At 38.1% G+C, this 22072-nt stretch overlaps 1 protein-coding gene across 5 annotated transcripts in view; it reads right to left on the reverse strand.

Moving 5' to 3' along the window:
• Nucleotides 1-22072, reverse strand: part of SULF1 (sulfatase 1) — a 120442-nt gene that overhangs the window by 94374 nt on the left and 3996 nt on the right. For 3 of the 5 annotated variants that reach the window (XM_032709352.1, XM_032708936.1, XM_032708848.1), the window contains 2 exons: nt 6537-6605; nt 4222-4319 (listed from right to left, as the gene is read on the reverse strand). The exons of the other annotated variants lie outside the window; for them this stretch is intronic. The gene's annotated coding sequence lies outside the window, so the exon portion shown is untranslated. The remainder of the gene's footprint in view (nt 1-4221; nt 4320-6536; nt 6606-22072) is intronic. 5 annotated transcript variants of the gene reach the window in all.

A 22072-nucleotide genomic window follows, 5' to 3' on the forward strand; every position in this document is an offset into this window, starting at 1 on the left:
GGGCATTGAGCAACTTCGTGTAGTGGAAGGTGTCCCTGCCCATGTCGGGTAGTTAGAACTAGACGATCTTTAAATTTAGTTGGAACTAGATGATCTTCCAACCCAAACCATTCTATGACTCTATGATTATGTGGTAATTACAATCCTAATGATAATACAAATAAAGATATTTTGTATTTTTGCAAAATCTCAGATATTTCTGGGTCAAGTTACTGGTAGTAGAAGTGTATGGCTAAAAAAAATATCAATTCTTCTTAAATGTTCATCTGAATGGAAATATTTGGAAGGGGTATAGGAAAACAGGACACATACAATTCTTTTACAAAATCCACCTTAAAGACACTTCTTACATGAAATATTAGAAGTATTTTTATCAGACTGTGCATGTCTTTGATGCCCTTGCATTGTGCCATTTCTCCAGTAAGGCACAGTAATATGACTGATAATGGATAGGAAGGAAGTGACTTGGCTCTTACGGGAAAAAAAACCCACCTAAATTTAGGAAAAAAATCATAAATACTTTTTTTGTAATCTTAAGAGTACACTTATAGAAAAGTTCCTGCCTTCATTTTGGTGCAGGCTAGAAACGAAGCTATTTGGATCTATTTTGCTCTTGCCCGTCTCTCTTTTCCCAAGCACACTCTCAGCATAATGCCCACCAAACTACTGACCGCCTGTTCCTCATTAAGGCATGCAGTGCAGAGAAACACACCAGCAAGAAAACCAACGAAGCAACATAATCAGCAGCTGAGAACCCTTTCCCACTAAGTAGCAGGAGGAAACGAAGGAGAAAAACCTCATCCTTTTTCTTTGGAGCTCTACTGGTGTGAACTAATTTAATAGGGATGAGCAGCCACAAAGGCAAACAAGTTAAGTGACATGTGGTAGGTTACAGATATACTAAAAGCAATCCCAGAATCTTCCTTTTCACAGCTTGTAAAGGGAAAACTCCAAGATCACAGACTTTCTACTGTAAAAAAACCCTCCCTCTAGATCTTAATCAACAGCATATATAGAAAAACAGAAAGGGTTTATGTGTGACTGTGTGATGGAAAAGAAAACCAAATGGAAATGGCACTTGTTTACCAGGTAAGATCAGAAATGTGATGTGGGCAAAAAAGTAACAAAATAGAGAGGAAACGAAGGGGCAAAGTTGTGTCTTCTCGGAATACCTGATTTTATCAGCTATAACTATTGCAGTTAAAATTTGCTTACCACAATGCATTTAGGTGGAACCCCCCTTATCTTTCAGCTAATAATCCCCTTCTACATAATCTCCTTTTCCAAACTGAGAAACTTGACAACATGAGAGGAAAAAAATTGAGAATGAATTAGTTTGTTTGCAAAAGTGGGATACACTAGTGAGAACTAAAGTCACTGATGTCAGAGATCACTTGGGAGGGATGCAGAAGCAAATAGCTTCTTAGAATGCTTGCTAGCAGATAATCTTTCCATGGGTTTGTGTCTGAACATGTATGCGCATGCAACACAGAGATGTACTTCTGTATCAGAGCATTTTCCTAAGGGACTTACCTATTTTGGTAGGTATTTCCTAGTGACCTTATAGCAGGAAACAAAGAAAAACCCTCTAGATAAGGAGATGAAGACACTTGACAAGATCCTAGATAGAGAAAGGCTGCCTGACTGCAGATTCAACACAACCTGGCTGCATCCTGTGCAGACAACTAATAACAGCAAAACATCACAGCACAGAAAGAGAAACCCTACAAAAAGACAGTAGTTTTGCTGTACACCTCCTAGCAGGACATTTAGCAATATCTTTGCTGATAGATCAGTGACCGTGCCCTCAGTGTGCATACACTAAAATGAAGGGTGGTGATGCAGTGAACTGCAAGAAAATGTCACAAGTTCTATATCTCTATTCCTAAGTTTCTTGACCTCCCCTAGCCTCTCCCAGCCTGCTGGAATTTTTGCAAATTATTCTGTGAGACCCATCTTACCATACATCCAGGTTTTTTGCTTGGAGATACCACTGATCAGTCCAGTACTCTTGACCTTATGTGGACTCACTCTCTTAAGTCCTGTAACATGCAAACCTCTCCAGTTCTTCTTTCTAGATCATGCTCATTTCAGATGAACTAAAATGGGTTTTTCAAGCTCTTATACTTCCCCAAAATAAACTGGGAACCATATATATCTATTTGGAACTGGGACTGGGATATGTGTGTGTGCAGTAATGAAACTACGTTTCTAAAAAATCTGACCCCAAGGGTTAAGTTGTATTCAACTTAATTAAGTGAAGTTGGCTCTTGGAACGTCAGCGGATAATGTGCCAGGAAAGTCTTTGCACTGAGTGTGTCATTAATAGATTATATACATATGAGACATGATTTTTAAGCTTCGGGTCAAAAAGCCGCCTTTTCATTTTTCTTGGAACTTTTCAACTATTTTATCCGTGGTGCAAGTGATAACACTTTATTTCATAATAAATATTCTGAAAGCATTCCTAATACTAACAAATATGAATTACATTTATGCATACTTCACAGTTATAGGTTCATTGTATGAGATACTATGACCCAAAACCTGTAGAGAAAAAGTATGTTTACAAACTTTTCTTGCAAAATCTCTCTAGAACAGCAGATGAGGTAGTCAATAAAGAGTGAACCACTAAAGTTTCAGGTTAGATAAATAATGTCCAAGCTTTAAAAAAAAAAAAAAAATTAACCTTTGGATCTGCAAAAATTGCTTGGAAATCTTCCAATTTAAGTCCTTTATAAGACTATTTGTGTTTCCTGCCTTTGGTAGACTGGGAACATGGCCGAAATGATCACTTGTAATTTCAGTGAGTAGAACTGGAAGGTGTGGAAAATAATAATCCACTGCATTCTCTTCATCAAAATGATACTATTTCATAACTTCCACTTCTGTGAAAATCTAAGGCATGCATTTTCTTGCCCCTAGTCTAGTTAACCTCTTTAAGAGAAACCTAAGAAAAATACAGATAAACCTAGTAAAAATTTAGATAAAATTGGGAGAGAACATTAAGATGTAAATGAAGTTATTAACTAGATCATCGGTATAGGACAGCCTGGATATCCTGATATGCGGTATGCAAGAAAATAATACGTGCTTTACAGGGGACCAATATACAGCCACACATCTGGAGGGAAAATAAAGCAGATTGAATAATCTCACATTAATTCCTATCATTATGAAACATTATCTAAAGATCTGGAAACTTAAATATTCTGTAATTAAAATAAACTATGAGCTAACATGTCAAAGAGTAAGTGGTTCCAACAAAAGTCCATACAAAAACTTGCACGTGAAATAAACTTGATGTATACCAGCTGTCTTTCACAGCTAGTAACGTCTTAATTTTACATCAAATTTACCTCTGCCACACATATACCTGCTACTAAATCACATGTATTTGCAAATTGTTTAACCAGAAATACTTTATGTAAATGAGGTGACAGAAAATAATACAGTTAAGGGAAAAAATGAATCTCAGAGCATTTTGAACTTCCTGCTCTGTGTTCTGTCATGAGGCTTTATATTTTTATTTGTTAAGCTGAGATGAATCATTTGATACTCAGTCTACTGCCATAATTCCCACATCACGAGGTCACCACACAACTTGCTATGACCTCCTAATTCCACCTAAAAGTCAGCCAGACCTTGAAAGCACATAACTACTGCAGATATTTTGGAATTGCTTTGGCAGAGTCCAATACGACAGCTTGCATAATGCTTTCTCTTTACCATGACCAGCTGCATACAGTGAGGTTAGGTTCAAGTTTTCATAATCATCATGTTCACATAAACAAGGGAAAATTCCAAACCATTACTTTTCACTTAATGTATATCTTTCCCTGCAGGAAAAGTGCACTTTTATCTTGACATAACTGAAGTCTATAAAATATTCCTTTTTGTAAACTCACGAAAGGCATACGTTTTGTTCACAGGATATTATTCAATAACCACAAAACATACCATTCCTGGATGTCTTAAAAAATAGAAAGTTAATAGTAGCAAACTTTGGATTGAAAAGCTGTCTGCGTAATCATTTACTGGCTTACTAAAATGTTAAGGGTCCTTGAGTTAGTCTTGAGCCTTTAAAGTTTGGCAGGACAGAACCTCTAGAAGATTTACTACAGCTTAATTATTGACCTGACATAAGACTTAGGCTATGTAGCACACGCTGATGGCTTCTTTGGTTTAATTAATTAATGAATAAGCATTATATTTTTGTACCTTTGAAGATTTCCTGAAATCAATGTGCCTTGGTTAATTTTCATAGCATTGGGTAGAAGTCTGTACGTCTTGCATAGTGAATTTATTACAGGCAAAACCTGCAAAAAGGGGAAAGCACATTAATACTTAAAACTGCTAGGAATCACACTTTTTAGTTTTAACACAAGCTCTGTTCATACCGGATTTAGAATTTCTTTGTAAAACTAAACTAAATAAAATAAACTAAATTCCTGTTTACTTTGATGAATCATTCTGCAGAATCAAGTTTATCCATGTATAATTACCTTGCTTACAAGTTAGCAAACTGCCATATTTAAAATAATTGAAACTTTACATTTTTTAAAAATCCTGACTTCCTTGTGTTTTGTTCATCATTAAAGTAGCTATCAGTGTGTACCTGCTATTTCAGAGCCTTAGTACAGGCAAGATAACTTATGGCGGATGTTTTTCTACATGAGAAAAAAAAAAGAGCAATTTCTACTATTGTAAAATAACTGTACAGAAAGGATAACCTATATTCTATTTAGCTATCAAAATCAAAATCCTTTTGCACTCCCTGTGAGAAAGCTCTATCAAATTTAACAGCACTGTAGATCTTCAAGTTCCATGTAGTCCTACTGTTTGACTAACAAAACGTTTACATCTCCAGCCCCAGATTCGAATGGACAGTTCAAATATCCAGATGTTTGTTATTAAGTTCTATAACTTGTTGACACATTTTCCAGGAATATTTGTAATATTTGAATAGAAATTTGGAGATGCTTGCCTTGGCTTTCATAATTGTTCATTCATTTACTTGTTCTTTACTAAAATGAGGTAATATTGAAATCATATATAAATTACCACAAACAACAGTTTTGTCTTTAGGCAACTGAAAGGTAGCTACCAGTATCTAGTATATTAATCTAAATTCCTCAATCATCTTCTTCCTTTGGTAAGAACCTACTGGTTCATATCCAGTTTCTCCTCTCTAGCCTGAGCAACTATTAAGATTCCAGATCTCACAGGTGACTCTAGTCAGGAGAAAGTTTCACTGACAGAAAAAGGAGCTTTGCTTCATTTATTTTGATGAACACAATAAATATTTTGTTGACATGAGCTATAGTTTCAGCCTCGACAAGTCACAATCTTCTGACAGAAGAGACACCACCTTCCCCCACTGTCCCGACAGCGAGTGTCTCCAGCATGTGTCTGCACACACTCCTGGGGTTGAGGAGGGCCAGAAGAAAGAACTAATCTGCCCAAGTACTAATCACGCCAGCCAAAACCATAACAGCAAACCAGCAAGCAAGATTAGTTTTCAAATGGGTCAGCTCTATCACATGGCTCCCTGTGTTGTCACACCACTTCCAGTGCCATCACAAGAAACAAGGAGAACCAGGGGCCACCACCCCAGCAGTCAGCACGTACAACATGATGCCCTTGGCTGGAACACGGAGGCACTAAAACCATCAGACAGTGTTCTCCTGCCTAAGTCAGCCTGTCAGTCAAAAGGGCTTCTCTCTAGTTTCCTCTGTTGTTAAGTCTCTTTGTCAGAGTCAGTCTGTCTGCTCCCCTTCTTCAGGATCTCTCTCCATCTGGTGCACCACCCTTCTGGGAAGGCACAGCCAGAACCCGGCTGCCTAATGCGTGCACACTCCTGAACAGCTCTGAGGCCTGGTTTTGGTTTTGGAACAATCATTCTTTACTGTTTCTTACAGCTCTTTATAAGGCAGTGGCAGGGAAGTCTATCTCTTTTGAGGCTAATGAGTGCAGTTAGATTCTTCATCTGAGAACTTCCAAAAGGTCAAACCCAACCTTATTAGGAAAACTCTGTTGACTTGCACAGACACCAACAATGGGAACAATGAACACATATGGGGAGCATTATTTCATTCACAACTGGGTACCTGGGAGCAGGAAAAAAAAAAAAAAAGGAAATCCCAGGAAAAATTGGGGCATTTATAGCTTCCAGGGAATGGAGTGGAAGTAAAAAAAAAAAAACTCTCCCTTCAGCAAACCCAAACTGGAGACAGTATAAATCAAGGAACCTGAAATACACACAACCCCAACATGCTGCTCCAAAGTGAAATGTAACCTTTTCTTCTCTAACGCAAAACAGGTTAATACAGTGGCATAAACAGTGGACTCATTGTCTCAGTTAATTGGAAAGGATTGTGAATTTTAAATCATCAGATTTTAGGCAGCCAAGACTGTGAAGGTCTGAATAAGTTTAAATCAAAAGCTGCCAGCATTTGGTATCTTAAAAAATTACCTCATTGTTATTATTATGCAATAAATAAGTACTTGCAGTATTATGGTCCTCTAAATCTTACCTTTTTCTTATTCAAGAAAGAAATATTATCATTATTTTTCCACTCTTCCTCAGTTCAGTCTCTTTTCTTCTGTAATAAATAAACCAATAGAAAATTATAACAATTTCTAAGCAATAAATTTAATGATATTTTGAAAGAAAAAAACCAAACAAATCACTTTATCTATATATTATTTCTAGGAACAAATCCCAGCACAAAAAGAAAAACATTGCATAGAGGAATGTTTTTTTGAGCTATCCCATAAGCCTCACTGGGACTATTGCCTCAAGTTTCAGCAGGGAATGGTTACAGCAAAGTACATTAGTATTGCAATTTTCTCCATTTATCAACAATTCTCTTTCCTACTTAGTATTTTCTTGAAAAGGTTATACTGATAGGATACAGTATCTACAGAGGGCAGTAGCTCTCTAAAGCTGCTTCTTCAGGTGCAAAGCAGAAATCCAGCATGACTTATTTAGATTCCAGCCAGTAAGTTCATTTAAGCCTGCTTCCTAATAAATCAAAATACAAACCAATGTGCTGTTAGGTAGTGGCTGTGAAAACCAATAGGTCTTCTATGATTTCCCCTTGAAAATTTAAGCTCAGAATCTAGACTGAACACTCTTAAAAAACTACATAGGTATGAAATAATTGGAGAAGTGAAAATTAACATTATTATTGTATTACTTAATATGTGGTTTTGCCTCTCTTTATTTGAAAGATTATCTGTCTAGCTTTTAATAATTTTTTGTTGTTGTTGTTGATTGGTTTCCATTTTTTTTTTAATCAGGGCAGTAATAGCTAGCATAATCAGACTGACGGGTTTCTTTGACACTGTCACTAGCTACTATTGAATCTTTTTAATATCATATACCATTAATATCATATAAAGTTATGGGCAATTAGTGAAGACTTGTCTTTCTCTCTGGACACCCTCAGCACTCTTGGGCATGTATATTGCCTGGGCCAAGAGGTTAGGAATTAAATAAAAGCACTCTCATAGTCGATCACCCTCAACACAACTTATCTGTCCCAGTGGCCACATAAGCTCTCCTTTGACCACATCATAGGAGCCAGCAACGCTCTGCTGACCTTCTGAGTGCAATAACTCTTGGGTGACCAGCACCAGGGATGGGTGAGTGCACCAGGTCCCTTCCCACAGGAGTTGGTTGAACGAACAGTAGTGTTAGAACAATTTTTTCGCACAGCAAAGTCTGTGATATAATGAAAGGCCAAGAAGTCATAACTGACACATTTTTTCCACTTAGTCTATTAGCTAGACCAAGTCTCAAGCACATGATGTAACGAAAGATTAGCCATCAGCCACAGTACAAGAGGATGTGAAGGATAGGTATGCAAACACTAAGAGATGATTAACCACACTATTCCCTCAGTTTTGAAACATAAATGAAGTCTTACTCTGTTTTATTACAGTTCCTTGTTGTAGTTACACGTAGTTACATGGGGGAAGGCCGTGATGCACAAGACCAGATTTTTAGCTTCAGTTATGTGAGTGCAAATCCCACTGAAGGAGTGACTGCATATGAGTACCAAAGGATGAACTGAATTGCTATTTAAAGGAGTATTTTCCCCCATTATTGTTGTTGTTATGGGAAACAATTTGGGCAAAGAACTTTTGAAAGGAAAGGGTTTTCTAATGGCCAAGTAAGTAACAGCAAAGAAAATAAAGAAAAAAATTTATCAAACTGAAACTAAGCTAATGAAGAAAACAATGATTAAAACAGCAAATTAAACAGAGGGAAGATGCTTAAAAAACAACCCTCACATCATTCCTGCTCACGGTCAGCAAGCTTTTAAAAATATCGCCCTCTTTCTCTGTGAGAAATACATGACTTTTTTATTTTTCTTTCTTGCTCTCTACTGCACTGAAGATGCCAATTTCAAGTACATGGATAAGACAAAATCAAGAATCACCTAATCACACCAGCTGGAGTGAAACACTGACTCCTTATCTACACAAAAAAGAGTAAGAATATCAGGTGATGAAGCAAAGTGATGATGAAATAAGCCCTTGAATGATATACAGAAAATGAGTCTAGCAGCACCGGAATCAACAGGAGTCTTTCCATTTACCTTAGTAGGCATTGAACAAGCCCATACAAAGCAGAAAAATACACATGGAGATGGTAGCTACCATTGTCAAAGTTTCCAGATCCCTGTTTTCCACATTCATGAGCATACGGAAATATAATACTTTCCAGTAGGTGCACAAAAGAGTTCATTATGACTTAACTTTAGAGAGCATGTTATGCCATAATTTTATTCTACGGAAAAAGGACCCATTCCTTTCTTTAAATGCTGCTGTCTTTAAACATATTGCAGGAGAATTTTAATTTTTTTTCTTTCATTTTATTTCTTCAGGTTTTTGTACACCATTTACTACCAAAATTCTGAATACAGCCTTAGTCAGGAACCTTGCCACAGCATATTTCCAACCTGTTGGAGATGGATCCATATTAAGATGGAGACTTAACAGCATCCCAGGATGAGAAAGGCTTACAGCATACTGTAATGCAAGATTAGTATTTATTGTTTCTGCCTTTGAACAGCAGGAGTTTAGATACTACTGGATGGTATATTGTTTGGGAATTTGAGAGAGTGTAGGTCTGTGTGTGACACTGAGAAAAATCTTCCCTGTATAACACAGACAACCAATAGGAGAGTTTACTATGTGCAGGACTTTTTCCATACTTGTGATATCTTGGTGATAAAACATTTTCCAAATCATTCCAGAAGTGGTAATATGTGGGTGTTACCATGTCCTGGGGATTCAATGATCTTATCTCACAAAAGAAACACTGTCACAAAACCTCCAAAGGAAGATGGAGGGACTGCAGGGAGTGTTATGTGTGATTCACTTCATCTCAGACAGACCTAAATTTATGTATTCAGTTTCATGCCAGAAGGGAGGTCTTTCAGAAAACAGGAAAATGCTAGACCCACATTTTTCTACAGACTCAGCCAGAGACTGTTCATTACTTCCTCAGACAAATGATGTATAAAGACTGTCCTTACGCACCAGCTTCCAATTTCAGTCAGAAACAACTTTATTCCAGTGGTGAACTTAGTGATTTCTGTGTGCATAAAGTACTTTTGCATTTCCAAGGTTTAAATATTCTATACACAAGTCAGAAGTGCAAGATGATTGCAGCTGTAATTCACTGAAAACAGAATGACCCAGAAACCATTTTGGTGGCTGACTTCACAGTTTCCAATAAATGGACAGGAGAATCCAATTCTAGTTATCCAATACTTTTTTCCTGGACCATCTATAAGAATGATTGCAGAGCAGTCTGCGCAACTACAATTTATGCAAGCATTCAACTCTCCTCTGGCTTCATCTTTCCCACTGCCTTCAGTAGGCACTGCAAAAAGTATTTCTGGATAAGGATAGGTCCTAGTATTTCTCAGAACTCGAGCTCCATTACTGACACATAGGGGACTCCAGCGCACACAGAGCTCTCCCACTACCGGTACTGCAGTGATGATGCCATATAGCCTTGCTCATAATAGATTCAGAAGACAGAGTAGTAAAAAGGCACCAAATGCCAGCAACTTATGAACATTATGGGTTTCATTACTCATGCAGCAGTATTGCCAAAGCAATGGAAACATCAGTTGTTTAAAAAAATAATTGATCAGCCTATGGAGATCATTACAACATCTATTTCTATATGCAAAACAGTGACAGTTATAACTGATCTCATATGCTTCTAGATATTCATAACTTAATAGGATTATCTCAGTAGACTAATTTATAAAGGGCTTCGATCACTTACTGCTAAAGATTACTTGCTATCAATATACTGGATATGCAAGGGGCAATTTAGCATCAGTCCTAAAATGACCCCTGACCCCCATTTCTGGGTGAGAAGGTGCAGAAGAAAACTTCTTGTTGTCACCTTTTTGAAGAGTAAATACTGCTTTTAACAGTCATGAGTAAACCCCTCAAATTAGATAAAATTGAGCTATATACATATTTTTTTCCTGTGACAACAGACTCTGCTAACTTAATTTTTCATCATGATTTTGGTGGATATAACTAAAAATTACTGTAGTAGTTGATTGTTCATTCAGAAAAATGTGTTAGCCTGACACGAGAATCTGTTTTGCTACCTTGTGAAAAAACACTGGCTAGAGGATTCAAGTCTGCTTCCCAGTGCTTAGCTAGCTAGCTGGTGCCAAAACTAGACACAGCTCTTAACTTCAAAAGAATAAAGGACAAATTGTGCTTTCTAACATAAACATAGAAAAACAAAGTAAAAATTTGAACATTAAGAGAATTGAAGTAAAAATACAATAAAGCCAACGTAGTAGGTAATAGAAATACATTAAGCAACCTAAAACAACAGAAAATATTCCATTCAGCTCTGATACAGCAAGCCACTTTACATATAACTTGCAATTTTTCCTAATTCAGTTTAATCAGAAGGCTTACAGCGTTGGTGGATGAGGGAAGAGCAACTGACATCATCTACCTGGATTTGTGCAAAGCATTTGATAATGTCTCACATGACATCCTTGCCTCTAAACTGGAGAAACGTGGATTTGATCGATGGACAACTTGCTGGATAAGTAACTGGCTGGATAGTTACAATCGAAGGGTTGGGGTCAATGGTTCTATGTCCAAATGGAGAGCAAAGTGGTGTTTCTCAGGGATTGGTACTGGATCAGCACATTTAACATCTTTGTTTGTGACACGGACAGTGGGATCAAGTGCACCCTCATCAAATCACATCTAAAAAATGTTCTGCTCCACCTCCCCCTTCATGTATTTTGTGTGCTTTCTTAGTTGATAAAATATCAGCATCTTCCTGTGCCTTACTGTTCTGGTAGATTTTTCAGCCTTTTGTTTAGTAAGATACACAAACTACTGACAAGGTTGTTTCAGACAGAAAAGTAACTCAGGATTTAATAAAACAGACTTTTCCTATATTTCAGCACTTGAAATAACAAAGTCAGTGTGACTTGAAACATGACCACTCCTTATCGCCTCCTGAACACAAAGAACAAGGTCACTAAAATCAATGAGTCAAAAAGCAAGATGGCCTTAATTTAAATATTTAAGGAACAATTTAGGAAAGTGAAACATGAAGGCAAAGAAGGAGGGAAGGAAGCCTACTTGCTGGAAACTTGCCTCTCTGATTTGGAGAAAGCACAAGTTCACCACAAAAAGACAGAAAGAAAAATAATTATATGTAATATTTCTTTTGTGTTAGCTTGTTAATGTCCTTAAAATTTTTGTTAGCTTTTTTTTTTTTTTTTTGAGAAATGTGGAACCGTTCCATAGACACAACTGAGCTCTGCCTTCTGTTAAGGGTTGCAGCACCATTGAAGTTTGAAATAATTTAAGCAGTTGCGCTGTGCTTTCAATTCCCCCTACCTTCTTTTTTTCTTTCATTGGATTGAAATGTGACCAAATAGCAGCATGACTGTGAATGGAAAAGATAATTCTCACACGACATTCTTCTCAGTGCTCTGGGGAAAACACACACATACAAACACATTTGTTCGCGTCTGATTCAAGATGTGAAAAAAAAAAAAAAAAAGCCAAATCTATGAGGGTTTTTTTCTGAAATTCGAAACAGATTTTAAAACTCTCCTATGATTTGTTTTGTTTAGGCTAATTAAGAGTTCTGCTTTATGTTGCCACAATAGACACTAAACATTTGCAATATATTTACTGAGGTTTAAGGAATTATGGGATTAATTTGTATCTATTACACCATTATCCTTAAGCAAAACTGCTTTAGTAATCCATGTGAATTTATTTTTATAAGTCAAAGAGGTGACTTATCAGTCTAACCAGACATTTTGCGTTCTCAGAACATTACATAATACAGAGTGCTAGGAAATTTTGTTTCTCAGGAAAAACATACTCTTTTGTTGAAATCTTATATTGTTATATTGGCAGAGGTGAACTAAAGATGGATGCAAAAGAACTTGTGGATTGGCTGGGAGCTACAGTTTGCACTGCCTCTCTCATATTCGTGTAATTTGTATATTTTGTTGCTCTTACAATGAACTTAAAAATGGAAAATTCCTGAAGTTAAATATGTCCAAAAGAGTGAAAGGTACACTAAATATTCTAATGCTAGGCTCACAGGTAGTAAGGATAGAGATATTTCTGTTGTTCTGCCTCCCCCCTCCCCTCAAACACAGAGAGAAAAAACATTCACTTCCATTATTAAAACATGATGGTGGAAATAGTTCTTACTAAGACCATTTTCTTCCATGTCCTACTCACAAAATCTAAATTAGATTATATTCAAGCTTCAGCAACATTAAGTCTCCTCTTCCAAGGAGGAGGCTTTTTTAACAGCTGTGTATCTTTTGAGTTGCTCCAGCAATAAGAAGGGAGAACTGTGAAAGCTATTAGCTGTAAAAGCTATTTTTGATCTTAAAAGCTCAAGTCTCCTTTCTTTCATTCAGCTTTTTTATTGCACATTGCTAACTTTTCCTGAAGTTTAAAGCCAGAAAATTGGTATTAGTATTCTTCCCTTAATATCATGGCATATAGGATAGCACAGTATCAATTCACCAGTAAAACTCAAGGCCATGATGTATGATTTTGAAGATGCATATACTATTATATTAATAAATAAGTTCTTCCAGCTTTTCCATTTTATATATCCTTATCTCTGGTTTTGGACTTTGTATATTTCAAGCTCATACATTTCAGCTTTGTTGGTTAACCCTTTATGTGGCAACAAACAGAATTTTAAAATAACTTCATAAGGACAATACATGCATCAATAGGATATGCGTGTTGGACTAAAATTAGGTTGTGATAATGATCAGTTCTAAAGTTATAGAGACATTTAAGAACCATCACTACTGAGAATTGACAACTTGTGGGAAGAACTTCAAGTAAAATGAGGATGCCAAAAGTAGCATTGCTACAGAGCAGCAAGATACTCAGAGGAAATAATATCACTAATATCACTGAAGATAAGGGCTCCAGACTGCAGGGTGCAGTTGTTTGAAATTCATCTATTTCAGGACTCACAAAGTCTATTTAAAGTTCTCCCAAACTTCTGCAAAAGACAATAAAAATCTGTAACTGAAAAGAAAACCTAAACTTAAAAAAAAAATTTTTGCATAGTTTTAGCTTATATATTTTAAATACTATCTTCAACACTGTTTAGTTGGACTGCACAGCAAACCACTGAATTTGAAAGGCACTGTTTGAAGGAGGTCTTCTTAAGGATGTCCAACGTGACACAGCTGGCCAAAAAGAGGAAGAGGACTATAATATGAAAATGTATTTTGGAGAAATATCTGCAGTTCCCTGTGACTGGAAGAGCTATTTAAAGGTGAGTTGAGAACAACTGCATACATCATGAACAAACTACAAGCTGGAATAGGGGATTGCTTTAATATACTGCTTTTTATTAATATCCAGTTTATTCAAAGACACTGAGAACTCGGGATGAAAATCAAGAATAAAATTTAATTTAAAGTAAAATAATGAAAACAACAACATGAGAGCAAGTGGTTTAAGCAAGATTAAGCAACTGTCATTAAGTTTGAGAATGGTACACATCTGAGGTAGCAGTGAATCTCCTCAAGATGGAACTGCTAGGCAGAAGGACCTAGATGGGGTGGAGCAATGAGCCATCAGGAACCTAACGGAATTCCGCAAGAACAGATGCTAAGTTCCTTTGCTCAGAGCTCATTAGATGGCACCTACAGTACTGTGCTCAATTTTGGGACCTGCAGTATAAAACCAGCAATGGTAAACTGGAAAAAGTTCAGTGGAGGACGATCAAGATATTTTAGGGATGGAGCATTTGCCCTGCAGTGAGAACCTGAGGTTGATCCTCCTGGAGATGAGCTGGACTTTCCCTGCACTACAGTCAGTTCTCACACTGCCACTGCAGATTGTTGTGTGTCTTATAACAAAGCACCATGGCACAATTTGATGTGCCATAACAAACGGAGACATAACAAACCGCAAAATTCTACAGTGGTTACTACTGGGACTGAGAGCAAGAGATGCATTCAGACCTACCTCTCTCAAGAGTGTAGTAACTGAAGAACATGACAGCCTTTCCACTGAAAGCAGCAGTGTCCTGAGGATGTAGTTCCTGCTGTCTCTGAAACTTTTTTACAGGGAAATTGCCAAAGTACCTTGCAGCGAGCACACCAAGGACTGAGAACAGACCCCACACTAGCCAAGAGCATTCTGTCTCCCTCTGTGTATGTTACAGTAGGTACAAAAGATAGCCAGATAAAGACAGAAAACATGGCAATATTTCTAGGATTTTGCACAAGGAATGCACTCAATATCAATAAATTTCAAATACAGCAATTCTTTACATTTGTTCTTAATGCCAATGAAGATGACGCTTGGAAGGAACCCATTAACGAAACTGAGATTTTTTTCCTGAGATTTGTTAATCTCTAGCAAGAGGACTAGAAAAACAGAGCTGGAGACATGAGAGAGGAAGGCTTGACACTTCATTATCATTGCCACAAGCTATTAATTTCTCTCTGAAAATCCAACAATTTTGATTCAGGAAAGATGAATGTCCATAGCAGGGACAGTACATATGAGTTGTGGAAAGTCTTTCAGGTTAAGCTGGAAAGGCTGCAGCCAAGATATTTCCCACTCATCCTTCACCAAGGAAAAGGTCAAGAAAGACCAATGTGTTTAAGCAGGGCACAGGATGGAACAGAACAAAAAAATTTCCTATGAAAAAGATTAAGTTCACATCCTTCTAGCCTTCATTAAAACTATTCCACATCACTCCACACTTTCATTTAAAGCAGTTTCCTGACAGCATTGAACACAAGATCTTAAAGTATCTTTTTATCAAAAGATAAAAGTGTAAATGGAAAACAGTTTGTGTACTGTATACAAAAGGGGGTAAAATATGAAGGACACATAAGAAAGAGCAAAAGAGAAATAAAAGCTTTAGTCTTTGCAGACTATATAATTGGTGGTGCACAAGGTAATCATCCAATTTGTGTACTTCCACATACATGTACTCTAAGCTGAATGGTTCTCAGGGCATATGTGGCTTTATCAAAGTGGAAAATTTTTGTTTTACATGAGGCTTCTAACGAAGAAAGAATTTTCTTCCAGCACTACAAAAAAGTAAGATGGAAATTAACATCTACAGGTATATAATTTCCAAACTGCTTAGAAAACAGATTAGCTCTGCTTTGACACTATGACCTCCTCATGTCCATTACAGTATATGGTATTGGACAACAGAATATAATACATGGTAAATGCCCTAGAAATGTTTGAAGGTGCAACACCACACTCGGGATTTCTCCTGGAAGAACAGATAAATATACCTTTCAGCAGACTGATATGTGAATGGATCAACAGATGTGTGCAATAAGCACACTGAAATGCTACTGAGAAAGAAAAATAATGTATTTTCTTTCCATGCTCTGCTCACCATATCTGGTCTCTGTTACTTTGGGATGTCTGTCAGCCATGAACCAGACTCGTACTCTGTCTATTTTAGAAGTTGCCTAGTCTCTCAGACTCATTTGTGATGCTTCTCCCTATAGTATCAGCATGGCACTTTCTTGCCCATCTCAGTTCTCATCCTTCATTGTTCAGTAACATTGTTCCTATTAAGTATATATGTTGGTGATTCATGATGAAGTGGGGCAAAAAGCTTCTTCAATGAGTGGCCCACACAGAGCTTTGAAGATAAGGACTGAAACACGGGCTCCTCATTTCATACCAGATGTGACTCAGCAAGGTGTGTGGAAGAGAGGGGTGAGACATTCTTGGAGACCTGCTCTGCCCTCCCTCTGTTAGGCTCTCATCCAAACTAACTGCAACACCTTTTTTAGAGATGAGCTGTTTGACAGTAAAGTATGACTTCAAAAACACACAGACTCATAGATACATGCATTACTGAGATTGATTCTGAACTGAAAAGCCCAACATATTCTTCTATTGTAGGCCAGGAAACGGAGCAGTTCTGGCAGCCACTGGTGGTTGGAGACTAAAAAAACCCAGTGAATAGTTCAAATAGCTACCAGATATAATACACAGGTGTTCCCCTGTCATGGCAGCATTAGTCTCACAGTTCAGGCTTCAGTACAGGGCTGTGTTACTACAGCAAATGCAGAAGGGCTGAATTACTGTTGCTCATTATCTGAACTGTCTCTGACTGCAGGGCAAATATTCTTGTGGCAAATTAAAATTTGCTCTGCATTGGATGTTGCTCTGGATCTCCTGAAGTGGATGCATGCACTCCATGAGTAATCTGCAGCAGAGCAGTGAAGCAGACAGGTCACAGCAGTAGCATCACTCTCCAAAGTTAGGCCGCTGATGCCCATATCGATGACCTCATTAAACTGTACACTGTATGTAGAAAACAGCTTTATTCAAAGTGACTTTGAACCAGCACCCAAAGGCAGTCTGATAGGTGTATGAGTATGATTGCAGAACTCACTCAACACGGGGATATGTTCAAGCTCCTAAGAACATGATTCTCTCCAATAACCCTATGGGTTTCTTAACAAAGACCAAAGATTCTTACACAGCACACAAAAGGAGGTATATACAAAGTCCACATGATATTCTCACACCACAAATGCTATACAGCTACCAGAAAGAGCAGTGAATTCTCCAGGCTTACATACAGGGTAGACGGGGTTCCTCAAAACAGACAATATCAAGATATAACTGCACAGTGTCACTTGCCCAAGACAGCACGGTTCTAGTTAGCCACGCCCTTCTTTTATCTGGCTTTTGCAGACCATGGTGGCAAATACTATCCAGTCTAAAGGATTCAGAGGACTTGGTAGACATCCTCTTTATGTTATAGGTATCCATGGTACCCAAGAACAAAACAAGTAACTGTAAAACAGATCTATTTCTTGAGAAATGGTTATATTGCATCTCAAACCCTTCACAAGTTGATTAGGTGCAAAACAGTGCAAAATTTGTGGAGAGGAAATGTTTGCAGAGTAATTTAGTGAAAGGGAAAACTGGATGTGAGCTGCCCAGGATGGAAAAGATCTAAAAAATGATGTACCTGTTTCAATATTTCTCTATAGCTGCACACCTTCCTATGCTGAACTGCCATTTTTTTGAGGAGTCTGGTGATCCCTGACCACGCATATCTCAAAGTCTCTTCATTTTACCCTTCCTCACTTCAGAGGATCTGTGCTTTAGAGGAATTCTCCATACCAAGAAGAAGGAAACCAAAAAAGAAGCACAGCGGCCTTCCGCACTTAGAACTTGAAGGGCAGAGCAGTAGAGCACAGGAAGCCTTCCTCCATGAGCTTATATACCACTAATGGACTAAAGTTTACAGTGAGATGAGAAATGCCAACCCTCTACAGATATAGAGATAAAAGAAACTACTGGAATGCCTGACAGATAAATTTGTGTTAATTTCAGGACATTTTTATTGGTCTAACTATGACAATGGTATCCCTAAATCCTACCACCTCCCGGTGGCCAAGCAGATAGTGTTACAGTCTCAGTTCACAAATTGGCTATAGATGTAAAATGGGTAACGACATGGTAAATTCACATGTGCTTTACTAAGGACACATTCAACAATTCAGGTGTTACAGGTAAAATAATATAGTGGGGAGTGACACCATGGGTAATTTTGCTAAACGTTGTTACAAAGGTTGGTTTAATGTATACTTCTCATTGTCAAGAAGTTACCAAACCCCAAATATTGTTCTAAAATATATTACCATTAGCATTTTTGAAGTCCTTGGAAAAAAGTGACAGTTAAAAGGTATCCCGTGATGATTATTTGCAGGATGTTCAGTTTATTATTACTCTGTTGTTCTCTAATTCGTGACTGGCATGTCCTTAGGCAGCCAAGTTGGTGGGAGATAACGCTCAAAAGATTTAGTATGGGTAAATCCAGAAGCATGGGTCCTGAATATTTCATATTTCTGGATTTAGCGTAGGTAAATTCAGAAACATGGGTCCTGAATATTTTATATTTCTGTCTTTCTTCCATTCTTTGTCCAACATTGTATTCCTCTAAGATCATCCATTATTCCTCACTACATCTTTACTGCTTGCAGGCATGAACAACATCTCTGATCCCCCTAAGCTTTGTCTGCCTCACAGACCTTTGAGACACCCTTTAAGTAACAACACTGGGTAATTTTTAAAACAGTTCCCTGTAAATTACATAATTTACAAAGAAAAGGCTTAGCTGTCCTTTTTTTTTTTGTGTCAGCATGACCCAGCAGTAAAAGGAGTGATAGTTCAGAGGAGTACAGTGTTTCATTTCTACAGTCAATACCACAATTACACTTAATCTAGGCATCCTAGTCTCTTCAGGTGAATCATATCTCCTGCCGTTCAAATGAAATGCCTACTTCATGCATTCTTCTGTGGAAAGGACAGGATACACCATAAAGAGCTGTATAGGAATTACATCACAGCTGTTCAAATACAGACAGTGCTTATCCACGGCATTGCTAATCTGTGGGCCAACCATGAAACCCAAGATGATATCAAGTTCTTCCAGCTTAAGCACCTTAGCAACCCTGGCAAAGCAAGTACGTAAGCTCCATCCCTACCTATGGAAAGAGGTAGGTGCTTTCGAAGATTTCCAAGAGGAAATCCTCCTTGCCTAACTGATATGCCTGGAGGTCTTCAGGGGGACTCTATTAATCAGGGAGAAAACATGCCTTTAGGTAGCTGCTGTATAAGTATTTAAGACCCAAGGGGCACCACGAGTGTCTTGGCTATGCAGACTGGATCCCACCCTCAGAATCTTATTCACCTTTTTAAGGCAGCAGCTCAGCAGGCACTTCTGTCTCTTTCCTCTTTTCTCCCCACACTGTTTATTAGCTTCTCTCCAAAGTCTATTTGTTGACTTAGAAAGTCAGAAACAGTAGGCAAGACTTTCCGTATTCCGAGCGGCACTACAGCAATCCTCTAAATGAAAATGGATAGACTTTTGTTAAAAGTGCACATTTAGCCTTCTGCTCCTGGTGACACTGGCACAGTCATCATGCCTTCTCCTGCAGAGACACACAGTGTCCCAGTTTGCAGGGTGAGGTGTCACCACATGGTTGAGTATCTTACAGCTCACACTCCCCTAAAGTGTTGGCCATGTTTCTCCCCCTCACCCCAAGCCACCATCGTGCACTTTCCTTTGTACCTTCGTACCATGTGGATCCTCTGTCCACTTGCTGAGATGAACCAACTCACTAGGCAGGCAGCCAACACAGCTTCCCGTTGCTCTGGTGAGCTCATTCATCATGCCAGGAGGTGAGCCAAGAGCCAAACCTGGCACGAGGGAGGGGATGGGAACACACTGCTGGAGGCAGAGGATGGGAGGATCAAGGATGGGTTTCTCCAGAGCAGCAAGCTATTCCACCATCTGAGAAGAGGCAAGAAACCTCACCCTCTGTTGCAATAAAACCTCTTTAACAAAATGGGAGTTATCAGACAACCGATCAGAAATTTCAGGGGGAACTGATTATGGTAAACCTCAGGAAAAAAAAACGTATTTTTTTAATTGCCAGGCATGACATGCACAAACCCACCATGCTCACACAGCCTGCATGCATTTACCTAGGGAGATTTGGGATTTCTGTTAGTTCCCTTCATGTTTCTGGAGCTGCATGCAAGCCAGCTACCTCAGCAACCAGGAGGATTAGGTTTAAAAAACCAGAAAGTAGAGATCTGAACTTCTCACGTTATATCTTGATTCTAACACTCCAAACTTTACAAAAGAGGCTAAATATCTTGAGACTACTAATAGAAGTCAGGAGAGTTGGCAGTTTTGCAGACATTTATGTGCTTGACAACAGATTTTTCTGTTTTTAAGTGAAAACAGACAAAACAGTGCACATGTTAGAATAACGAGCATCTTGGCACATTGCAATTACAATACTGGAACAGACCACTATTCTGTTTTAATGGATACTTTTGAGAAAAACAATCCCCTATGTTCAGCTCCCTGTTACATTTATTCTCCAGAACTCCAGCGCCAAAAGCTTCCCCATCTTCTCTGTAGGCTTTCCAAACAGAGTTCACCTCCTGTGAAGCACCACAAAAATACAGCTGCTGTGGAGCAGCAACTCTCCTTGCTAAGATGGGTTAGAATCACATCATAGAGAAAAGGCAACATGCAGTGCCATAATTACATTCAGACAGCACCAGGAGAGGGTTTTTTTTAGAATATAACATCATTGACTTTCTAGTCTTTTGCTTCCATTTAGAAACTCCATGAAATATTCTATGGATAATCTAGCATTGATCTACAAACAGTCTGGATTTCCACAGCACAGTACCATATCTAGAAATCTTCCAGTTCATAATGGTAGTATAGTCACACTAGCATGTGATGAATTGGTGAAAAGGAGTATTTTTTTTAGAGTTCCAGCAATATTATCAACTTGGCAGGGAACTACAAATTTTACAATGTAGTATTATATTTAATTGTAAATTAATTTTTGCTATAAAAGAAATTAAAAAACCCAAGAAAATCATGATAAAATCTTGGGTGTAAAGGTCAACTATTACAAAAAGTGTTTCACTGTAACCAAATCACTAGTAATGGTTAAGACTGGGAAGGCTCAGAGCTACAGGATTAATAGAGCACACACAGTTACAAAGGCTTACCAAACTTTTAAGCAGATTCTAAAAGTGACAACTAAAGTTCTGGGAAAATCACTGATACAAATTCTGCTGTGTGGATAAACCATAAGAAGAAACAAGCATTAGTTTTCTCAGAAAGTACAAGTCTTAAGACACCAAAAATGAAAAAGGAATTACCCTCACCAGTTAACAGTAACTTTTGAGCATGAACAAGCAATGCTAAACAAAGATCTTGCAAAGTTCTCAAAAGCAGTCTACTGACGTAACAGAATTATGCTAAAATAATACAGTTAAAAAGTGTCTGGTTTGGCAATTCATATATCACTGTGCTGCATTTTGAGGCGACATTGTTTAGAGCCTTGAGTCTTCCCACTTTACAGCATCCTCTCCAAGCACATGACAGTGTTGAACTTGCCCTACTTGGTAAGAACAACAGTAGAGTTACTGCACTCTGATCATATGGAAATGGTGAATTAGTGTTGGAGGAAGAATAGTGAAAGACAAGAAAAAAACCTGAGGGGAGCGGGAGGGAATATTATATTGCTGATCCAGCTGGGAAGGCAGAGTGATGATTTAAGACTTGTTAAAGGGAGAAGCAGGCTGACTTGCTGTCACTACTAGGGCACAGCAAAGGGGACTGTATCACCTCCAACTCCCTTCTCCTGCTGCTTTCCACATGTGTAACTGCCCAGGGACAAGGTCTACAAGTAATTGCAGTGCAGGGACAGCCACAACTCAATGGATTATTCATTATGTCCCCCTATTTCATCTGTAGCCCACTTACAGCAGCTCTACCTGTGATGGAGGTGTTAGGAAATTCTAGTATGAGAAAGACAACTACTGGGTGACACGTGTGTCACGTAGTTCTCTTGGAACGGGCTATTCAGTGCCTTCTAATTTAATATCCTCAAAATCTCCAAAGACAGCAGTTAAAATTTAAACAGGCATTCTGAAAAGACACTCTTGA

Source organism: Chiroxiphia lanceolata, chromosome 1 (genome assembly GCF_009829145.1).
Source record: "Chiroxiphia lanceolata isolate bChiLan1 chromosome 1, bChiLan1.pri, whole genome shotgun sequence".
Taxonomy (NCBI): domain Eukaryota; kingdom Metazoa; phylum Chordata; class Aves; order Passeriformes; family Pipridae; genus Chiroxiphia; species Chiroxiphia lanceolata.